The sequence below is a fragment of the Ranitomeya imitator genome, chromosome 1 (assembly GCF_032444005.1).
Source record: "Ranitomeya imitator isolate aRanImi1 chromosome 1, aRanImi1.pri, whole genome shotgun sequence".
Classification (NCBI taxonomy): domain Eukaryota; kingdom Metazoa; phylum Chordata; class Amphibia; order Anura; family Dendrobatidae; genus Ranitomeya; species Ranitomeya imitator.
In genome coordinates, this window is record NC_091282.1 from 1133789746 (window position 1) to 1133805546 (window position 15801).

General features: G+C 46.3%; 1 protein-coding gene across 1 annotated transcript in view; it reads right to left on the bottom strand.

The window, feature by feature from the left end:
- The window catches only part of ATP10D (ATPase phospholipid transporting 10D (putative)), a 179023-nt gene extending 163976 nt beyond the window's left edge, over positions 1 to 15047 (bottom strand). The window contains exon 1 of the mRNA XM_069744508.1: positions 14910 to 15047. The gene's annotated coding sequence lies outside the window, so the exon portion shown is untranslated. The remainder of the gene's footprint in view (positions 1 to 14909) is intronic.
- Positions 15048 to 15801: the final 754 nt, after the last annotated feature.

The following is a 15801-nucleotide window of genomic DNA, read 5'->3' on the forward strand; positions in this document are numbered from 1 at the left end:
CCCCTCCTGCAGCAGAGTAGTTCCAGTGATGGCGACGCCGCTGTTCCTGGCAGTGATGGGACATTGTTGTGTCTTGTGCCGGCTGCAGCCAATGAGAAGCAACGCAGCAATTTTCTATCAGAATGGTTGTCTGTACTAATGGAATAGTAAATTAATTGCAGCCCACAAGCTGCTGCAACTTCTCCTTAAGGCTATGTGCACATGTTGCGGATTTACTGCGGATCTGCAGCGTTTTTTTCCACGCAGAAATGCTGCAGATCCGCAAGTGATTTAGGCGATGTGCACACGATGCGGAAAACGCTGCGGATCCGCAGCAGTTTCCCATGAGTTTACATTACAATGTAAACCTATGGGAAACAAAAAACGCTGTGCACATGCTGCAGAAAAAAAACGCGCGGAAACGCAGCGTTTTACATTCCGCAGGATGTCATTTCTTTCTGCGGATTCCGCAGCGGTTTTACAGCTGTTCCTATAGAAAACCGCAATTGTAAAACCGCAGTGAATTCCGCAGAAAAACCGCGGTAAATCCGCGATAAAGCTGCAGCAAAAACTCAGCCTTTTTGCCCTGCAGATTTATCAAATCCGCTGCGGAAAAACCTGCAGTGGACCATTCTACGTGTGCACATAGCCTTACAGTATAATGTAAATCAATGGAAAAAAAAAAAATGCTGTGCTAATGGAGCGGAAAATTCCACACAGAAAACGCTGCGGATTGAAAGAAGGAGCATGTCATTTATTTGTGCGGATCTGCAGCATTTTTGTACCCATTCCATTATAGAAATCCGCAGGGGTAAAAACGCATAAAATCCGCATTAAAAAAACGCATCAAATCCGTACCTGCGTTTTCTGCCAAGAGATGCAGAATCCGCAAAAAAATTCCAGAGGCAAATCCGCAACATGTGCACATGCCCTTAGCTACTATTATAAGGGTGCACCTGTAGTTGTAAACATAGAAACTAAGATTATGGGCCCACTTTGATGTGTTCTGCCCCCTTCATTCCTCTCCTGCCCTAGATTCTCTTCTTAGCTTATGTTTACATGAGATTTCTGAAATGTCATACACTTTGCTGGTACTGTAAAACGCAGCTTAAAATTTGCATTAAGAAAAAAGCATAAAAAAGGCAACGTGTGAACATAGCCTTAGTGTTGATTTAAAGGGAACCTGTCACCCCGTTTTTTCAGTAGGAGATAAAAATACCGTTAAATAGGGCCTGAGCTGTGCTTTACAATAGGGTATTTTTTGTCCCCTGATTCCCTACCTATGCTGCCGAAATACCTTACAAAAGTGGCCTTTTTCGCCTGTCAATCAGGCTGGTCAGGTCAGATGGGCGTGGTCACAGCGCTGTTTCTCCCCCACATCTTGCTTATGTTCCCGTTGGTGGCGTAGTGCTTCTCGCATGCGCAAGTGCCGAATGCACTGCGCAGTTGTAGAAAAAGAGCGCGCTCGCCGCTCTTCAGCGGTTTCTTGGTGGGCGCGGCCATCTTCCTGAGGCCGCGCGTGCGCAGATGGAGTCTCCTGCTTCCCGGGGCTTCAAGAAAATGGCCGCGGGATGCCGCGCGTGCGCAGATGGACATCGAGGCGGCCATTTTCCTGAAGCCGAGTTCGAACTCCATCTGCGCACGTGCGGCCTCAGGAAGATGGCCGCGCCCACCGAGAAACCGCTGAATAGCGGCGAGCGCGCTCTTTTTCTACAACTGCGCAGTGCATTCGGCACTTGCGCATGCAAGAAACACTACGCCACCAACGAGAACATAAGCAAGATGTGGGGGAGAAACAGCGCTGTGACCACGCCCATCTGACCTGACCAGCCTGATTGACAGGCGAAAAAGGCCACTTTTGTAAGGTATTTCGGCAGCATAGGTAGGGAATCAGGGGACAAAAAATACCCTATTGTAAAGCACAGCTCAGGCCCTATTTAACGGTATTTTTATCTCCTACTGAAAAAACGGGGTGACAGGTTCCCTTTAAGAAACAATTAGGGCACTGTTACCTTGCAAACTGTAAATTCACAAAACAGAAAAAGGGTGAAACAACTGATTCACTTTTTGTTTCAAAATCTCATGCAAATAGTTCTCCTAGCTGAAAGTTTTCTACAAATGTATCCAATATAGACAATCCTCTGAGTCCAGTGGACACATTCTATGGATACATTGTAGCAAACTATTTGTCCGGGGTATTGCAGCAACTTTGGCAGGGACACGGTCTTTGTGCATACGCATTGCGGATGGGTGAAGGCACGATCTGCCATTTACGGCCCCTTTCACACATCAGCTTTTTGACATCAGTCACAATCCGTCGAATTTTGAAAAAAACAGATCCGTTGCAGATTGTGAAAAACTGATGCGACAGAAAAAAATTGGAGCATGCTCAGTTAAAAAAAAACAGAATCAGTCGCCGGATTCCGTCACCATAGCCTTTCATTCTAGCAACCAACGGACGGGCGAGTGATCCGTCGCTGTCCGTTTTTTCGACGAACACAAAAAAATTACTATGTCCGTTGTCTCTGGCAGCCGGACAAACAGTTTTCAACGGATCCGGCGAACGACGGATGAAACGTGAGGCCTTCCGTCGCTAATACAAGTCTATGAGAAAAAACGGATCCGGCTGCATCAGTATAGCTTTAAAGGTACTTGGCTTCAACCCCAACTCCAATCCTTTTTGTAGAAAATCTAATATTTGTGAGATATTAGGATGGAAAGGGTCAGGTTTATGAGGGTGATACCACGAGGAGAATCTCTTCCAAATTTTGCTATATATAGCATTGGTGACAGGTTTTCTAGATTTCTGTAAGGTGGAGATTACTGACTCTGAAAGACCTTTAGCTCTTAGTACCAGGGCCTCAATAGCCAGGCTGCCAGCTTGAACTTTTGCGGTTCCGGATGATAAAAGGGGCCCTGGCAGAGTAGATCCTCTGATGTTTGAAGAAAGACTGGACCATCCACCTTCAGTTCTCTGATGAGGTGATACCAGCTCCTCTTTGGCCATGCCGGAGCTACTAGAATAGTCTGGACCTGATCGTCTCGGATCTTCCGGAGGGTCTTTGCAAGCAACGGTAATGGAGGAAACACGTACGCTAGATGGAACCTCCATGTATGAGCAAAGGCGTCTACTCCCTGAGACCTGTCTTTGGGGTCTAGAGAGAAGTAGTTCTCAACCTGTGCATTCTGGCTTGACGCTAGAAGATCTATGTCGGGAAGTCCCCATCTGTCCGTCAACATTCTGAAAACGTCCGCCTTCAGGCTCCATTCTCCTGGATGTAAATCGTGACGACTTAGGAGATCCGCATGAATGTTTACTGACCCTTTGAGGTGTATTGCTGATAGTGAGAGGAGATGTTTCTCTGCCCAGCAAAAAATTCTGTTTGATATTGCTCTCAATTGGTTGAACTACGGACTCCCCTGGTGTTTTAGATGCGCTACAGTCGTCATATTGTCTGAGTAGACTCTGACATGTTGACCTATAATGAGACTGCTGGCGGCCAGAAGGGCCTTCTCCACTGCCATCAATTCTCTGAAGTTGGAAGAATTGGAGCTTTCTTTCCGATTCCAGTGACCTTGGAATGGGATTTCCGAGACAACTGCTCCCCAGCCTTTTTGACTGGCATCCGTTGTCACTGTCACCAGCGGATCTTGTATCCAGTCCACTACTTTTAGCAGGTTTGTTTGGATCGCCCACCAGGTTAACGAGGCTCTTACCTTCCCTGGAGTGTACACTCTTCTGTTCAGGAAATTTGGATTTCCGTTCCAGTTTCCTAGGATGTGCACCTGCAGAACTCTGTAGTGGCTTTGAGCCCACTGGACTGATTGTATACAGGCCGTCTTCGACCCAAGAAGAGACATTGCAGTCCGCAGAGTCGGAGACCGTTGTTTCTTGAAGTCTAGGACCTTGGATATCAGGTTCCTCTGGTGTTCCTCTGGTAGGAACGATTTTTGATTTCCCGAGTCCAAAAGGACTCCAAGGAATTTTATCACCTTTGATGGTAATAGTTGAGACTTCTTCAGATTGGGTATCCAACCCAAAAGCTGTAATATGTTCAGAGTTTTGGAAATTCTTTGATTGAGAATTTCGGCGGAAGGACCAATTATTAAAAGGTCGTCCAAGTACGGCACTATAGCGACGTCTTGGTTCCTGATATGAGCTACAGCTTCTGCCATGACTCTGGAGAAAACCCTTGGGGCCGAGGAGATGCCGAAGGGGAGAACATTGTACTGGAAATGTAAGATTTTTTTATTGAATTGGACCGCAAATCAGGTATTTCCTGTGGTGAGGATGCATTGGAATATGGAAATAGGCATCCTTGAGGTCTATTGTTGCCATATATGAATGAGGAGCTATCAGAGAGATGGCTGTTTTTACTAACTCCATTTTGAATTTGCGGTAAGTAATGTATTTGTTGAGAGCTTTTAGATTTATGATGATCCGAGCTTGCCCGGAAGGCTTTTTTACCATGAAGATACGGGAATAATGCCCTTTCCCTTGCTTGTTTACCGGGACCATGGAAATAGCTCTCGAGTTTAGTAAGTCCTGTATTCCTGCCATCATCAGTTTTTGAGTCTCCCGAGATGACGGGGAGGTGACTCTTAAGATCCTGGGAGGAGGCGCATCGAACTCTATCAGGAGACCCTGTTGGATAACACTCACTACCCAAGGGCTGTTGGAGATATTCTGCCAACTGTGAACGAAGTTTGAAAGCCTCCCCCCCACCGGATCGGAGTCATTGTTTTTCTTGTTGTGTTTGTTGGGGAATAAGGATGTTTTTAGGTTTCCCCTTGGCATAACTCCACCTCCCGGTTTTCCCTTTTCCTTTACCCTGGGAGGACTGGGACTGGGAGGCTCGAAAAAAACGCTTCCTGGGAGGTCTTTGTTCAGGAAGTTTTCTTTCTGTCCGTGGCTTTTTCCAGGATGTCATCTAATGAGGGCCCAAACACATAGTCACCTTTAAAGGGAATGGAACAGAGTTTTATCTTTGAAGTGACGTCTCCGCTCCACATTTTTAGCCAGAGAGCTCTTCTGGCTGAATTTGTTTGGACTAGAGATCAGGCGGCCACACGGATGGATTCCAGTGAGGCATCTGCAAGAAAACCAGTTGCTCTATGTAAAATAGGCAAGGAGTCCAACACTTCTTCTCTCGGAGTACCCTGAGAGATGTGGTTTTCTAGCTCTTCTATCCAGCGGAAGAGAGAGCGGGCCACGCAGGTGGATGCAATGTTGAATCTTAGGGCCGAGGTAGAAGTTTCCCAGGATTTTTTGAGAAGGCTCTCAATCTTCCTATCTAAGGGGTCCTTTAACTGGGAGGAATCCTCGAACGGCAGAGCCGTCTTTTTAGCCACTCTAGCCACCTGAACATCTATTTTTGGGATGTTCCATTTAATTGAGCTTTTTGGGCAAAGGCATCAACATAGAGTTTACAGGAGAAAAAAAGGCATTCAAAGAAAAGAACACGGTCCCTACAGTCAAACATGGCGGAGGTTCCCTGATGTTTTGGGGTTGCTTTGCTGCCTCTGGCACTGGACTGCTTGACCGTGTGCATGGCTTATGAAGTCTGAAGACTACCAACAGATTTTGCAGCATAATGTAGGGCCCAGTGTGAGAAAGCTGGGTCTCCCTCAGAGGTCATGGGTCTTTTCCAGCAGGACAATGACCCAAAACACATTTCAAAAAGCATTAGAAAATGGTTTGAGAGAAAGCACTGGAGACTTCTAAGGTGGCCAGCAATGAGTCCAGACCTGAATCCCATAGAACACCTGTGGAGAGATCGAAAAATGGCAGTTTGGAGAAGGCAGCCTTCAAATATCAGGGACCTGGAGCAGTTTGCCAAAGAAGAATGGTCTAAAATTCCAGCAGAGCATTGTAAGAAACTCATTGATGGTTACCGGAAGCGGTTGGTTGCAGTTATTTTGGCTAAAGGTTGTGCAGCCAAGTATTAGGCTGAGGGTGCCAATACTTTTGTCTGGCCCATTTTTGGAGTTGTGTGTGAAATGATCAATGTTTTGCTTTTTGCTTCATTCTCTTTTATGTTTTTTTATTTAAGACAAATTAAATGAACATAATAATAACAAAGAATTTGTGATTGCAATCATTTTCAGGAAGAAGCTGAGTATTATGTGACAGAATTGCAGGGGTGTCAATACTTTTGGCCACAACTGTATGTTCTATCAAACTATGAACAACAGTGATAGGCAGTTCTGCTGGAGATAGAGACATTTAGAGAACTATTATAATTTCAATAAACTTTGCATCAGTTAACTGTGAGTACATGAGGAATAACAGAATTTAATTTAGAAAAATATTTGGATCACAAGGACCGTGCAAAGCGTTCCCGCATAGAAGAGTCATCCCCATCAAAGAACACAGCCAGTACATTTCAGCAGAATTTTTCATGTGCACTAAAAGAAATTGAGAAATTTGACCGTTCATCAAAAGTAACAGTGCAACAAGCGATTCCTCTGTATCCTGACATTGTCAGAGATGTTGCCCGAGTGGATACTGCTTTGCCACCAACCCAAGTTAGTGTAGAGAGGTTGTTCTCTGCTCTCAAAATAATTCGATCAGATTTGAGGGCATCCATGAAGGAGGATCTGACAGAGACAATACTTTTTCTGAGGACAAATTTATAGATTTTTTCTTATTATCTGCATAACAGTGTTTATTGCATATTTACTTACAAAAGTTTATAAAAGTTTATAAAAGTTATTTGCTATATTCTAATTGTATTCTAATAAATATAGTTTTTGCTCTAAGTGATCTGATTACTTATATGATGGTGAGAAACTGAATAAGCACGATGTTAATATTTGACAACAGTAAATTTATTGTTACGAATTGGCCATTTATGAAGGAGTCGGAACCTGATAAAATCCAGGAGTCGGAGTCGCAACTGTGGCTTACAGACTCCACAGCCCTGCTATTCACTAGCCAACGTTAGTTTTTGGCTGAATAATAAACCACATTAAAAAAAAAATTATACAAAAAAAAAAAAAAAAAAAAAAGAACAGACAGGTCCTACTATGGTCTATTTTTCGTACAGAAGTCACCCATCGATATGAAAGTCAGTGAAAAAAAAAAAAAAGAGCAATGAAGATGTGAAGAGGTCCATGTAGTGTGTTTTTCACAGATTGCTGGAAGACACTTAGAAACCTTCCATATGAGTGTTATTGTGCAAGAGAAAACAAAATGACACAAAGATGGCAAAGAACTGACACATGAAGCACACGGAAGAAGAGTGGATCCATCGGCTACAGTCTGCATTATTCACACAGGAACGTCACAATCACGTTAGGCAGATGCCCACTTAAAATGTGTTTGAAATATAGAAACACATAATGTATTAATATACCGTACTTGTATTAGCAAAGCTCCTCTGATGTCCGGCATTCACGGCCAGTCCAGGGTTTCGGCAGCTCTAGATCCGATGCATTCATGGAGCTTTGATAGAAGTATTTTGTTATATAGGTTTATGTTTCAAACACAGAATTTTTTGAAAACCCCTTTAAATATATTATTCTGGCTATAGAATAAATATTTAAGGGGTTTTTCTAGAATTACATTTTTTTTTTTTAAATTTAACCATAGCCCACCAATATACATTTTTGCTAGTTACTTGCATTGCTAAAAGTGCCGATTGTGCAGCTTTCTACATTGGGGTCATCCCGTCAGTCTATAATCAGGTGTCAGGACGATGCTTAGCGATGCGCAGTTCACAAGTTGACAGAGAGGAGGGCAGAGCGTGAAAACGTGGCGCACGATAGCACTAGGCACACAGATTACTGACGAGCCCTAGCGCTACAGCACTGGGCTGTGAACCAGCCTCACACAGTGCAGATTCCAGCATGGACAGGAGCCTACTTTTGGATGAGAACAGGTAACAACAAGGGTTATTCCCAAAATAGACAGTGATCCCCTATCCCACAGACAGGGGCAGCTTTCTACAATGGGGGTTATGCTACTTGCGATCTTGAGAACAGTAGGCCGTCTTTATTGGCGTGGAGCCCCATTCTTATGACCGCTGGCAGGTCAGAGGGCACCCCTACAGGTTTTGACAGAATGAAGAATAGGCAATACCACCTGCTGTTTTATTTACAGTGGGGCAAAAAAGTATTTAGTCAGTCAGCAATAGTGCAAGTTCCACCACTTAAAAAGATGAGAGGCGTCTGTAATTTACATCATAGGTAGACCTCAACTATGGGAGACAAACTGAGAAAAAAAAATCCAGAAAATCACATTGTCTGTTTTTTTAACATTTTATTTGCATATTATGGTGGAAAATAAGTATTTGGTCAGAAACAAACAATCAAGATTTCTGGCTCTCACAGACCTGTAACTTCTTCTTTAAGAGTCTCCTCTTTCCTCCACTCATTACCTGTAGTAATGGCACCTGTTTAAACTTGTTATCAGTATAAAAAGACACCTGTGCACACCCTCAAACAGTCTGACTCCAAACTCCACTATGGTGAAGACCAAAGAGCTGTCAAAGGACACCAGAAACAAAATTGTAGCCCTGCACCAGGCTGGGAAGACTGAATCTGCAATAGCCAACCAGCTTAGAGTGAAGAAATCAACAGTGGGAGCAATAATTAGAAAATGGAAGACATACAAGACCACTGATAATCTCCCTCGATCTGGGGCTCCACGCAAAATCCCACCCCGTGGGGTCAGAATGATCACAAGAACGGTGAGCAAAAATTTCAGAACCACGCGGGGGGACCTAGTGAATGAACTGCAGAGAGCTGGGACCAATGTAACAAGGCCTACCATAAGTAACACACTACGCCACCATGGACTCAGATCCTGCAGTGCCAGACGTGTCCCACTGCTTAAGCCAGTACATGTCCGGGCCCGTCTGAAGTTTGCTAGAGAGCATTTGGATGATCCAGAGGAGTTTTGGGAGAATGTCCTATGGTCTGATGAAACCAAACTGGAACTGTTTGGTAGAAACACAACTTGTCGTGTTTGGAGGAAAAAGAATACTGAGTTGCATCCATCAAACACCATACCTACTGTAAAGCATGGTGGTGGAAACATCATGCTTTGGGGCTGTTTCTCTGCAAAGGGGCCAGGACGACTGATCCGGGTACATGAAAGAATGAATGGGGCCATGTATCGTGAGATTTTGAGTGCAAACCTCCTTCCATCAGCAAGGGCATTGAAGATGAAACATGGCTGGGTCTTTCAACACGACAATGATCCAAAGCACACCGCCAGGGCAACGAAGGAGTGGCTTCGTAAGAAGCATTTCAAGGTCCTGGAGTGACCTAGCCAGTCTCTAGATCTCAACCCTATAGAAAACCTTGGGAGTCCGTGTTGCCAAGCGAAAAGCCAAAATCATCACTGCTCTAGAGGAGATCTGCATGGAGGAATGGGCCAACATACCAACAACAGTGTGTGGCAACCTTGTGAAGACTTACAGAAAACGTTTGACCTCTGTCATTGCCAACAAAGGATATATTACAAAGTATTGAGATGAAATTTTGTTTCTGACCAAATACTTATTTTCCACCATAATATGCAAATAAATTGTTAAAAAAACAGACAATGTGATTTTCTGGATTTTTTTTTCTCAGTTTGTCTCCCATAGTTGAGGTCTACCTATGATGTAAATTACAGACGCCTCTCATCTTTTTAAGTGGTGGAACTTGCACTATTGCTGACTGACTAAATACTTTTTTGCCCCACTGTATATCAAACTGTAGTACAATTTGGGAGATAAAATTGGGAGATCTGGCCGCTGTCTCGAAGAGGAGGATACCCCTACAGAGTGCTCAGAGGAGAGCGCCGCATACATGTGAAGCGAACATTGGTGCAGCCTGTGCGGTCACAAAGAGGTAATGGGGTACACCCTCCCCCCACCAAGGCAAGTCGGATTATGCATCGCGATGAGCAAAGCCCCCTATAGTGTTCTTACACAGGGGCCGCTCCTATCTGTGCCGCCGCTGTACACCATTAATGAGCTTTTACTCCCTTAGGATATTTTCACACAAAATATGTAAATGATGACAATCATGAAGAGGGTTTCCAATATGAATACACATTTTTACATTAATATGTTTTACTCCATTAGGACGACACTTCACAAGAGAACAGCAGACAGTAATAGTGGAAGCCAATGATTGGCAGAAGCGGTTCTTATGGGTAACATTGCATTAATAAAAAAAAATGTAAAGTCTAGATACAGTGGGGCAAAAAAGTATTTAGTCAGTCAGCAATAGTGCAAGTTCCACCACTTAAAAAGATGAGAGGCGTCTGTAATTTACATCATAGGTAGACCTCAACTATGGGAGACAAACTGAGAAAAAGAAATCCAGAAAATCACATTGTCTGTTTTTTTAACATTTTATTTGCATATTATGGTTGAAAATAAGTATTTGGTCAGAAACAAAATTTCATCTCAATACTTTGTAATATATCCTTTGTTGGCAATGACAGAGGTCAAACGTTTTCTGTAAGTCTTCACAAGGATGCCACACACTGTTGTTGGTATGTTGGCCCATTCCTCCATGCAGATCTCCTCTAGAGCAGTGATGTTTTTGGCTTTTCGCTTGGCAACACGGACTTTCAACTCCCTCCAAAGGTTTTCTATAGGGTTGAGATCTGGAGACTGGCTAGGCCACTCCAGGACCTTGAAATGCTTCTTACGAAGCCACTCCTTCGTTGCCCTAGCGGTGTGCTTTGGATCATTGTCATGTTGAAAGACCCAGCCACGTTTCATCTTCAATGCCCTTGCTGATTGAAGGAGGTTTGCACTCAAAATCTCACAATACATGGCCCCATTCATTCTTTCATGTACCCGGATCAGTCGTCCTGGCCCCTTTGCAGAGAAACAGCCCCAAAGCATGATGTTTCCACCACCATGCTTTACAGTAGGTATGGTGTTTGATGGATGCAACTCAGTATTCTTTTTCCTCCAAACACGACAAGTTGTGTTTCTACCAAACAGTTCCAGTTTGGTTTCATCAGACCATAGGACATTCTCCCAAAACTCCTCTGGATCATCCAAATGCTCTCTAGCAAACTTCAGACGGGCCCGGACATGTACTGGCTTAAGCAGTGGGACACGTCTGGCACTGCAGGATCTGAGTCCATGGTGGCGTAGTGTGTTACTTATGGTAGGCCTTGTTACATTGGTCCCAGCTCTCTGCAGTTCATTCACTAGGTCCCCCCGCGTGGTTCTGGGATTTTTGCTCACCGTTCTTGTGATCATTCTGACCCCACGGGGTGGGAATTTGCGTGGAGCCCCAGATCGAGGGAGATTATCAGTGGTCTTGTATGTCTTCCATTTTCTAATTATTGCTCCCACTGTTTATTTCTTCACTCCAAGCTGGTTGGCTATTGCAGATTCAGTCTTCCCAGCCTGGTGCAGGGCTACAATTTTGTTTCTGGTGTCCTTTGACAGCTCTTTGGGCTTCACCATAGTGGAGTTTGGAGTCAGACTGTTTGAGGGTGTGCACAGGTGTCTTTTTATACTGATAACAAGTTTAAACAGGTGCCATTACTACAGGTAATGAGTGGAGGAAAGAGGAGACTCTTAAAGAAGAAGTTACAGGTCTGTGAGAGCCAGAAATCTTGATTGTTTGTTTCTGACCAAATACTTATTTTCCACCATAATATGCAAATAAATTGTTAAAAAAACAGACAATGTGATTTTCTGGATTTTTTTTTCTCAGTTTGTCTTCCATACTTGAGGTCTACCTATGATGTAAATTACAGACGCCTCTCATCTTTTTAAGTGGTGGAACTTGAACTATTGCTGACTGACTAAATACTTTTTTGCCCCACTGTATAGGGGGTATTAGAATAAGAGCTACCATGAGAAAAAGCGACTGACCCTATTGTCCTGTTGCGCCCTACCGATGAGTGCCAGCCGATACACTTTCACAACATATGAAAACGGTACCCAATAGTGTAGGTCCGAAAAATCTGGCATATACAAAATCAGATCAGGGAAAAGAAGTGAAATGGCATGCTTGATACAGATGCAGCATCTATCTATCTAACCTCCTGAGGAGCTGTCAGGCGAAACGTGTAGAGGTTCCAGGATATCTATGTTTGATAAGTACCCCTCTTATGCATTCCCAATACTTATATTATGTGATGGGAACACCCCGTAGATATGTTTATTGTGGCCTGTATACTAGTAGGGTCTTCTAAGGCTAGCCATCGTGGAGCGGGGGCATCATATCCGCTGACAAGTAGGGTGGCAACCAGTGGCGTAACTTGAAACTCATGGGCCCCAATGTGAAAGATCCAACGGGGCCCCCAAATATTTTAAATCTTTAATAGCAATAGTCTTTTTCTATAGGTCAAAGGGACTTTTAGGGCCCAGGTGCGATTGCAACCCCTGCACCTGTTGTAGTTACACCCCTGGTACCAACCTCCGCTGATAGGTAGTGGGCAGCAGAGGTAAGTTTAGAGAGAGGGGGTGTCTTACCAATCTGTTCACATACATCATCTGTATCAAGCATGCCATTTCACTTCTTTTCCCTGATCTGAGAGAGATAGATAGATAGAGATATATATATATATCTATAATATAACGCTGGGAGCGTCACTCTGTCCGAAGCCTTTATAGACTGCGCTGGCGCAAGCGCCGGCGCAGTCTGGCCCCAACAGAGTGACGCTCCCAGGAGATCGCGGTATGCGTAAGCACTGAACGCATACCGCGATCTCCGCCGGAGAGTCAGGGACCGCCAGGAGGGTAAGTATATTCACCTGTCCCCGTTCCAGCGCTGCGTGCGGCTCCGTCTCCCGGCTCCTCTGCTGTGACAGTTCAGAGGGTGCGATGACGCGCTTAATGCGCGCCGGCGTCGCCCTCTGACTTACCAGTCACAGGCAGAGGAGCCGGAGTGTGTCTTCAAGAAAATGGCGCCGGAAAGCGCGGACTGCGCAGGCGCCGATTCCTGCTGCCGGAATCGGCGCCTGCGCAGTCCGCGCTTTCCGGCGCCATTTTCTTGAAGACACACTCCGGCTCCACTGCAGGTGTGTCTTCAAGAAAATTGCGCTGGAAAGCGCGGACTGCGCAGGCGCCGACTCCTGCTGCCGGAATCGGCGCCTGCGCAGTCCGCGCTTTCCGGCGCCATTTTCTTGAAGACACACCTGCAGTGGAGCCGGACGATAGGTGAGTATGGTATTTTTTTTTTTTTTTATATGGCAGCAGCATACGGGGGCATACACACTGGAGTGTCTTATGGGGGGCATATAATACAATGGTGGTGCAGGATGGGAGCAGCACATGACAGAACGGGCGCAGGATGGCAGCAGCACATGACAGAACGGGCGCAGGATGGCAGCAGCACATGACAGAACGGGCGCAGGATGGCAGCAGCACATGACAGAACGGGCGCAGGATGGCAGCAGCACATGACAGAACGGGCGCAGGATGGCAGCAGCACATGACAGAACGGGCGCAGGATGGCAGCAGCACATGACAGAACGGGGGCGCAGGATGGGAGCAGCACATGACAGAACGGGGGCGCAGGATGGGAGCAGCACATGACAGGATGGGAGCAGCAAATGACAGGATGGGGACGCAGGATGGAGCAGCACATGACAGGATGGGGGCGCAGGATGGAGCAGCACATGACAGGATGGGGGCGCAGGATGGAGCAGCACATGACAGGATGGGGACGCAGGATGGAGAAGCACATACCAGGATGGAGACCATATACCAATATAAATGCTCGCCACCCGGGCGTACAACGGGTTCAATAGCTAATATATACTGCCCGTTTTTCGGACCTACATTATTGGGTACCGTCTTCATGTTGTGAATGTGTATCAGCTGGCACTTATCGGTGGGGTGCACAGGACAGTAGGGTCAGTTGTCGGTGAGCAGGGGCGCCATTCTCGTGTGGGTTGTACGGTGCCAACCTCCGCAGCCAGGCAGGCACACAGACCGGGGTTCTCCTACAGGATGAATGCAGTGTGCAGTTTTTTAGTGTGGTGTTTTTTTAATTGTATGTCCCGTTTTTAACCCTTTACATTAAAAGTCATATTTTAGCATATTTCTTTGGGGGTTTTTCTCATGGTAACATTGCATTACACAGAACGGATGGCACTGATACAACATTACAACTTTGTTTTACCCACTGCCATTTTTTAATGTGATTTTCTAGATTTTTCATTCCTTCCTTACAAATCTGGCTTTAAAAAACAATGGCATTAAAATCTCCACTGGAATTTTTCCAAAGTAAGGTATGTGCACACGTCAGGATTGCATCAGGATTTGGTCAGGATTTTTCATCAGTATTTGTAGCCAAAACCAGGAGTGGGTGATAAATGCAGAAGTGGTGCATATGTTTCTATTATACTTTTCCTCTAATTGTTCCACTCCTGGTTTTGGCTACAAATACTGATGAAAAATCCTGACCAAATCCTGATGCAATCCTGAACGTGTGCACATACCCTAAAAACACTGTGTGAAGCCACAATCAAAGGGGGTTTCCCACCTTGTGGGGATCATTTATCTGGTAACTAAGTGCATGTACCTTGGGTGTAAGGTTACAATACAAATGTTGCACCATTCGGCTGGTCCAGGCTTGGTTTCCCAGCACATACGCAGTCTGTGGGGATAATGCAGCTCACTGATAGAGCACAGTTAGCTCACTCCGCAGCCAGCACTGCACAGCACGCGGGGCAGCAGCCTAATGACGCCCAATAGCAATAACGCATTGTAGCCCCGATGTTTATTACAACGGTCCCCAGAAGTGACCCCGCCCCTTTAGTTTTGCAGAGTTTTGCAGTTCTGGGAATCCCTAATCCTCGGGTCCACTAGGCTGCTCCATGGCCACAGCCCGGGAGCAGGACGCCGCGCCAGGCAGAGAGGGGGCAGCACACAAATGGCAGCTTCCGACCACCACATCTAATTCCCACAGCAGGACAATAACACAAGCTCCCCGCGTTATCTCCGGCTCACCATGCTCCTCAGCGGCTGCCGGTCCGGTGCATGGTCAGGCGCTTCCACCGTCTCTGAGAGGAACTCGTGCAGCCGCCACCGGGGCAGCCTCCGTCCTCAGCTGGAGACTAGTGCTGCCGCGGCTCCGGCAGCCCGTGCAAGGGAGGCGCGTCTCAGCCAATCAGCGGCCCCTGCTCGGTGACGTCACTACCACGGCTCTTCCCCTTGTGAAGCTGCGCTCCTCGTGTACACAGCGCAGACAGCAGTCACCGAGAGAGACGGCAGGAGAGAACGGTCACCGAGAGACGGCAGGAGAGAACGGTCACCGAGAGACGGCAGGAGAGAACAGTCACCGAGAGACGGCAGGAGAGAACAGTCACCGAGAGACGGCAGGAGAGAGATGGCAGTCACCGTGAGACGGCAGAAGAGAACAGTCACCGAGAGAGACGGCAGGAGAGAGCAGTCACCGAGAGACGGCAGGAGAGAACAGTCACCGAGAGACGGCAGGAGAGAACGGTCACCGGGAAACGGCAGGAGAGAACAGTCACCGAGAGACGGCAGGAGAGAACGGTCACCGGGAAACGGCAGGAGATAGCAGTCACCGAGAGACGGCAGGAGAGAGATGGCAGTCACCGTGAGACGGCAGAAGAGAACAGTCACCGAGAGAGACGGCAGGAGAGAACAGTCACCGAGAGACGGCAGGAGAGAACAGTCACCGAGAGACGGCAGGAGATAGCAGTCACCGTGAGACGGCAGGAGAGAACAGTCACCGAGAGACGGCAGGAGAGAGATGGCAGTCACCGTGAGACGGCAGAAGAGAACAGTCACCGAGAGACGGCAGGAGAGAGATGGCAGTCATCGAGAGACGGCAAGAGATAGCAGTCACCGAGAGACGGCAGGAGAGAGCAGTCAC